General features: G+C 45.5%; 1 long non-coding RNA gene across 2 annotated transcripts; it reads right to left on the bottom strand.

The window, feature by feature from the left end:
- Positions 1 to 1263: 1263 nt before the first annotated feature.
- LOC115641380 lies at positions 1264 to 7833 on the bottom strand. 2 transcript variants are annotated; one of them, XR_003998069.1, is made up of 4 exons: positions 7658 to 7833; positions 3660 to 4392; positions 2074 to 2242; positions 1264 to 1986 (listed from the first exon to the last, which is right to left on the bottom strand). It is a non-coding gene; the product is annotated as an uncharacterized LOC115641380 (long non-coding RNA). The 2 variants fall into 2 exon arrangements; XR_003998068.1 differs by lacking the exon at positions 7658 to 7833 and having other exon boundaries at positions 3660 to 5964.
- Between the last annotated feature and the right edge of the window lie 36 nt (positions 7834 to 7869).

The following is a 7869-nucleotide window of genomic DNA, read 5'->3' as shown; positions in this document are numbered from 1 at the left end:
TGATAACTACTGTTGGAACTGTTTTCCAACTAGTTTTGCACCCATCTTATTTTAGCTCCATCTAGGCTGCATTTCCATAGTTTGTTTATGAGGTCATGGGAGACAGTATGAAAAGCCTTACTAAGGGCAAGATAGACCGGTCCTACAGATAGCATTTTCACACATACATAGAAATTCGCTTCGTCACATATATTGCAGTGTTACAGGTAGCACATCCCTACAGGTTGCAGTTTCTTACACACGTGTCTGTCAGAAACTGCAACCTGTAGGGATGTGCTACCTGTAATACTGTGATATATATGATGAAGCATATGTCTACAGATAGCAGTTTCTGACAGATACATGTGTAAGAAACTGCAACCTGTAGAGATGTGCTACCTGTAACACTACCTGTAACACTGCAATATATGTGATGAAGCGAATTCCTACAGATAGCTGTTTCTCATACCATAAGGATGTGAGATTGCAATCTGTAGCAATTTGCAACCAGTAGCAGAGAGATAGTGAATTCTTACCACTAGCAGTTCCTGAAAGCTGCGAAGGGCCTTACGTGTGGATGCTCAGGCAAACAGTGTCTCGTTACCAGCTAGTGGCTTTCCCTTACAAGCTGCAATGGATATTTTGAAACCCCCTGGCCTAGCACAATAATCAAACCTGCCCTTCTATTTTTATTAGGAGCAAAAGAAACTAATGCTGAATACTGCAGCTGACAAAATGTGATGTGAACAAGTATCCCACAGATCTCTCTCTTGTTAGAAGAGCTGTCTGCTAAACTCTGCACGTGCCCAGCCCAGTCACACTCCCTACCTTCATCTGGCTTCTCTCACTCAGCACCACACAAAATACACACAAGATGACATTTGGAAAGATGAGAGTTTCAGCTGATTAACCTGCCGATAACAGCTGCTGCTGCTGGAAATATAGTGGGGGAATATATCAGAGAGATTACACTGAGCAGGCCTTTTGAGAATTTACCAGAAATTTTATAATTCGGGATTCTGAAGAAAAGTACAGGGAAATGAGAGCCAGGATTTCCATTGACTTGCTGTGTAACCTTTGGCAAATTACATAACCTTGTGTGCCTCTAGTTTGTCCTCTCAACTTTCCCCTGCCCTATTAATGCAAGAGTAAATAGGTCAGCTACAATTCTGATTTCAGCAGCAGGTCTTTTCACCCCTCTGGATCTATCACCAGGTGTTAGATAGAAGTTGGTGTGCTTCTCACCTCTCTTGTGTGGTGTAGTGTACAAAAGAGATACAGAAATTATTTTTGCAAGCAAACATTCCATTCCTACATGGAAACCATTGACATGCTTGATAAATGGAAGTGTGTCAACAAATTCTTTAAAAACAACAGTGTGGTAAACAATACCTTTGAGAAACCATTCACTGTCTTCATCATCCTCCGCAACCATGTCATCAAAATCAGCTGGATGACTGCTTGAAACTCTTGACACTACACACTCCTCCTTTTCTGTCTGTGTGACCTCCACTTGACTGTTGTGAGGCTTGTTAGATACATTCCCTCCCATTTCTCTGACCCCTGAGGTTTTCACAGTGTCATCCACAGCAGTTTCCTTTTCCATATTTCTCTGTGATATGTTTTCCTCACCTAATTTTGGAGGCTTTTTAAATACTTTTAGTTGGGAGATACTGTACAACTTTGCTAAACCTTTCCTTAACTTGTTTTCTAATTTAACTCTTTTGCCCTCTACAGAGGCAGTTTGTATGATCCCACCTAGGTAGGTTGTAGCTGCCCCTCCTTTCTTGTTTTCCTTCTCGCATTCAGTAACATGACAGTGTCACCAACCTTGAATGTTATTTCCCCATGTTTACGAGTCTTAGTTTTGGCATACTGTCTTTGTTGCTTTTCTTGTGCTTTTGAAATATTATTAATAGCCAGTTTAGTTTCAACATCACATCTAACTTCAATTTTCATGATGTTCTCTTTGTAGTATTATTCATCAAGTTCCTCAAAATCTGTTGGCTTTGGAAACAAATGGAGAAGGAGTTGTGTTTGTAAAAAGAACCATCGCAGAATAACATATGCACCTGAAAGCTGAAGGACACTTACCATGTAGTTGTCTGATATCTGATCTGGGAATCTTGCCTCAAAGCCATACAGTAGTTGATAGGGTGACAATTTGGTTGTTACATTTGGTTTTGTTCTCAAAGAAAATACAATGTCACCGAGAAATTCATCACTATTAGTCGCACTGTCATCAACCAACTTGAGCAATTCTCTGTAAAAAATGGGGACGGATTTTATGGGGGAAAGGAAATGGACTGTCTTTACTGAGAGAAATTGTATGCAATCGAAAAGGCATAAAGAGGCCATCCTAGTGCAGTGGGATAATTCCTTTTACTTTAAATAAAAGACAAGTTGAGTTTCAATGCACTAAACGTTTGAAGCAATTTGTAGCTTCTCTCATAGTGCATTCTCCTTTCTATTAATACAATTTTCCCTGCCCTAAAATTACCTTTTGATGGTTTTATTTGTGTTTTCAGCTAGTCCTTTGCTTTGTGGATGGTATGGGTTGGTGAAGCTATGCTGTAGTCCCAATTTTTTGCATATCTCTAGGTTAAGCTGAAAGCAAAAACCATATGCCATAAACTTTTCTTTGGACAGGTTTGGTGTGTAACCCTTACCCTAACCCTCTCCCCTGATACCTTACATGGCATGCTTTATATGTAAGATCACAATTATATGAAAATGAGGAACATGGAGCACACTCCCCCAAGGTATAGAATGTCACACATTCATTTTCTGATATAGCTGTAAAACTACTCTTAAAGGTTTTCTAAATAAATCACTGTTTAAAAATGTATAGTGTGTACCTTCTAAAAATGAAGCTTATATCTAACTCTGAGTTGTGAGGAATATGTATTAAGGCTACAACAACCAACAAGAATGCACTTTTATCTAGAAAACCATGATTAAATCGAGCCTTCCTGCTAATGATTTAAATTATGATTTAAATCAAATCCACCATGGTTTAGGGCTAGTGTCACAGCCTTATAGACATGTTTATTACTCAAGAAATCTTAAGTGACACTTAGTCGCCATCTTCAAAATACCCATTAGACAAACACTTGATACCAAACACATTTCTGGAGAAGAGACAACCAGCCCCACATTCCTATATTTTAGGAGTATTCAAAAAACATTTTGCAAGTGGAATTTCATGGCTATTGCATGAAAAACCTTAATGAAAGACTGAACATTTAAAAATCCATCTTTAGTAGTCCCTTTCCACTGCATAGTAGGCCACACAGTCTATTAATAAAAAAAACATTGAATGCACACAAAACATTGAGAGTAGTGAAAAGCATTATAAATAGTATGTGAAATACTTAATTTCCTTTGGAAAGCAAGCTCACAGGCAGAAAATCTACCATTGTGCTTTACACAGACTTCCACTTCTGTCACTGTGTCACACACATAAGGTGCAAAGAGGTCTCACCACAAAAATTACACTCAGAACTGTGGTACTCACACGTCACCTCACTGTGCTCTCATTTAATTTTTGAGACATTTTCTTTAGCCTTTGTCTTCACTGTTAAAACTTATCTGGTCTTGTATTGTTTTCATTAGTGTTATTAGCAGTGAGAAAAAGGTCTATGCCTGCATAATGGGGACACAAGATATATTATACACACCTGGATTATTCTTCAGTGGTTGATAATGTCAGATCCTTCTCGTTCTCAGTATGCTAAGCTGAGCTAAAGCATCTGTCTTCCCATCATCCAGATTGCTGGAACAATCACTTCGCACTGTTCAGTCTCTGTACTTCAGGTGTTTCCGGTTGTTCTTGTAGGTTGTCATTGTCCACCTTTTCTTTCTTCCCCCCAATTTCTGGAAGGCTCTTGTGCTGTGACCTGGGTCAAACGGCACCCACTGTACAGAGGTATCTGATTGTGGTCAAGTAGTCCCCATTGTATAATACTATCATTCAGAGGTTCCTATTGCACACAGTTCCTGGGGTAATCTTTATGTCTTTGTGCACTCCGTCAATAAGCCACTAACATTGTCTGGCCTCATCCAACAGAACACATTTGAAATACAGAGATATGGTCAATATTTCTAGCCTCAGATATAAGTGTTACATGCATACAGGTTGGATAAACACAGTCAATTAGTCTTAAGCTTTGTAATGATACTCCACATCAGCCATCTTGCATAAAATATATTAGCTATGTCATATCCAGATCATAAGCATTTTTTCAAAATGAAAGAATATAATTTCACACCCCACATGTATGTTTGCTGCTCTGCAAATAGTAAAGGAGTATGCACGTTTGGGTGCAAATGCTCATGACAATAGTGCAGAGTCACACAAGCTCCATGATTCTGTATGCGATGGCAGACAGTGAGGTGGGCCAGACTTGTTTGCTGGATTAGGAAAAAAAAAAGTAAACATTATGTATACGTTTATGTATGGGATACATATGATATTAGTGGGCAGTTAACAATGCATTATAAGAAGTTGGCTCCCATGGCCACAACCTCCTCTCTGACCTGTTTGGTCTTTAAGATGCTCCCTTAAAGGTGCTTGTTGTTTTTGTGGATGCAGACTAACACGGCTACCCCCTGATACTTGGCATAATAACTGTAGTGACTCTGTGCTGACATAACTTGAGTTAACCCACACTTAGAGTGTAGATACGGCCTTAGGTATATTAAATGTTTGGGAGAAGTAACAGGAAAGTATGAGGGTAGACTAAGATTCATTCAGGTGTTTAGGCTCAAGGCATTGGATCTGGCCTTACTGCACCCTACAGCAGGGATGCCCGGGGGTGGGGCAAGTGGGGCAATTTGCCCCAGGCCCCGCAGGGGCCCCCCTGAGAGTTTTTTGGGGCCCTTGGAGTGGGGTATCTCACTCGCTTCGGGGGCCCCAGAAAACTCTCACAGGGCCCGGGCCCCTGGAGCTTCTTCTGCTCCGGGTCTTCAGTGGCAATTCAACAGTGGGGAGTCCTTCCACTGCAGGACCCGCCACGAAGACTCATGGGGGTGGCGGTGTCCTTCAACTCTGGGTCCCGCCGCCGAAGACCCCAGGCCCCCTGAATCCTCTGGGCGGCCCTGCCCTACAGGCTCAGGAACAAAGAGGCACATAAAAAAAAAAGATATTTATTTATTAAAATTTCTAGACTCGAGGGTGTATAACTCATGATTTTAGAATTCTTGTAGTTGTAAAAGTATCTTGGGATTGTAGATGTGTGTTCATTATATTTTGAAAGGCAAAACTATGAATGAGTTGAACAAAGAATTAGATCAGTCCCTCAGGGTAAGTACATTGGCTATTAGCCAAGATAATCAGGGATGCAGGCCCATACTCTGCATGTACCTAAACTGTCCCTTGACTGCCAGATGCTGGGAGTGGACAATGGGATGGTTCACTGAGTCATTGCCTGGTCTGATCATTCCCTTAGAAGCACCTGGCATTGGCTCTGTCACAAGACAGGATACTAGATTAGGTGGACTATTGGTCTGACCCATGATGGTAGTTCTAATTTTCTGCAAAAATTACAATAGATATTTTTCCAGGAAGAAAGACATTACAGGACATAGTATCCTGCCTTTATTGAATATTTGAGAATCAAGCTGTACACAATGGCATGCAGAAAAACACTAAGGGCTAGATTGAGGCAAAATAACAGTAGCAAAAATGCAATTGCTATTGGTGGATTGACTCAAAACAATTGATTTTGACACTAGGCCAGAAATTCAGTGAGCTCTCAAATGAAAAGAAAAAATTAAATTTAAAAATTCAGGGAATTCAGGGAATCCCAGCAGCAGATAAGACAACTTGGGAAACTGCTCAGAGACTCTATGCATTGAGATACAGTGATAAGGGATTCTTTGTTTCTGAGGGGATCTGTGTAAAACGTTTCACTGAATTAAATCTCAGGGCTTGTCTACATCAGAAAGTTGCAGCGCTGGCGAGGGAGTTATAGCGCTGCAACTTAGGAGGTGTACACATCTGCAGGGCACCACCAGCGCTGCAACTCCCTGTTTGCAGCGCTGGCCGTACTCCCGTTTTGTCTCGGGTGTAGAGGATCCAGCGCTGGTGATCCAGCACTGGTAATCAAGTATAGACACTTACCAGCGCTTTTCTTGACCTCCGTGGAATAAGCAGGTATCCCCAGCATACCTGAGGAAGCCTCTGGTAATCAAACTGGTCTCCTTCCCCAGCTTGCTCTCGCGTTCCCCGAACCCCGAGCAAGCAGGTCTCCTTCCCTGCGGTTTGCAGGGTGGTTCGGGGAACGTGAGAGCAAACCGCGGCGAAGCTGGTCTCCTTTCCCGGTTTGCTCTCGTGTTCCCCGAACCCCGAGCAAGCAGGTCTCCTTCCCTGCGGTTTGCAGAGTGGTTCGGGGAACGCGAGAGCAAACCGCGGCGAAGCTGGTCTCCTTTCCCGGTTTGCTCTCGCGTTCCCCGAACAAGCAGGTCTCCTTCCCTGCGGTTTGCAGAGTGGTTCGGGGAACGCGAGAGCAAACCGCGGCGAAGCTGGTCTCCTTTCCCGGTTTGCTCTCGCGTTCCCCAAACCCCCGAGCAAGCAGGTCTCCTTCCCTGCGGTTTGCAGGGTGGTTCGGGGAACGCGAGAGCAAACCGCGGCGAAGCTGGTCTCCTTTCCCGGTTTGCTCTCTCGTTCCCCGAACCCCCGAGCAAGCAGGTCTCCTTCCCTGCGGTTTGCAGGGGGGTTCGGGGAACGCGAGAGCAAACCGCGGCGAAGCTGGTCTCCTTTCCCGGTTTGCTCTCTCGTTCCCCGAACCCCCGAGCAAGCAGGTCTCCTTCCCTGCGGTTTGCAGGGGGGTTCGGGGAACGCGAGAGCAAACCGCGGCGAAGCTGGTCTCCTTTCCCGGTTTGCTCTCGCGTTCCCCGAACCCCTCTTGAAGCCGCCCAACAGCGCTGCAGTGTGGCCACATCTAACACCACTTGCAGCGCTGGTTGCTGTAAGTGTGGCCACTCTGCAGCGCTGGCCCTATACAGCTGTACTAATACAGCTGTAACAACCAGCGCTGCAAAATTTTAGATGTAGACATGGCCTCAGGGATTATCTACACTGGCAAGTTAAAGCACTCTAACTTGCTGGCTCAGGGATGTGAAAAATCACCCCCTTCCTCCTGAGCACAGCAAGTTTGAGCTGTGGACAGGCTCAGCTCCCAGTGCTCGGAGCTAATCCCCTCCTCGAGGGGGATTACCAGGAGCACTGGCACTCACAGCAGCGCTCTGAGCTTTGTAGTGTAGACAGAGCCTCAGTAGGTTAGATCAGACAGAGAGGAGCCGGACTGACTAGGCATTGGGATGCCTGTGCCTTTAAGAACCCAGCCCTGGGAAGCCCACGCTGAGAGGTGCTGTCCGTGGGAGGGGAAATATAAAAGCCCGTTTGCCCCCCACCATTTTTGCAGACACTGGTCTGTCAGTGCCACTGGGGTAACTGTTACCCGCTCTGTCCCTGCTTGTGCCGGGTTCTGCCCTCTGACAGCACCTCCCTCCTGGGCTTAACTCCGCCTCCCCCCCCCAGCCCTGATTTTGCCCTTTAGCCCCTCTCCTAATGCCGCCTCCAGCTGCCTGACCCCCCCAGACCCGTAAATTTTCAGCCCCTGCTCCGACCCTGGCCACCCCCCTGCTCCAATTCACCCCCTTTGCCCCGTCTAACCCCTGCCAAAAGCAGCCTGCAGAGTCTCACGGCTCCTAAGGGCAGCGGCGTCAGCAGATGCAGCACATCGCCACGGAGAGCAACTTAACACCCTACACCGGCCCCAGCGCCCCCCCGGGGTCTCTCACTCTCCGGGGACTCCGGGCCGGGGCGGGGGCGGGCAGAGCCCGGGGCTGCCCAGGGGGCGGGGCCCAGCTGGAGAAACCCCGCCC

Source organism: Gopherus evgoodei, unplaced genomic scaffold (genome assembly GCF_007399415.2).
Source record: "Gopherus evgoodei ecotype Sinaloan lineage unplaced genomic scaffold, rGopEvg1_v1.p scaffold_34_arrow_ctg1, whole genome shotgun sequence".
Lineage (NCBI taxonomy): Eukaryota > Metazoa > Chordata > Testudines > Testudinidae > Gopherus > Gopherus evgoodei.
The sequence above is the reverse complement of the archived record's forward strand: the minus strand, read 5'-3'. Positions and strand labels throughout refer to the sequence as shown.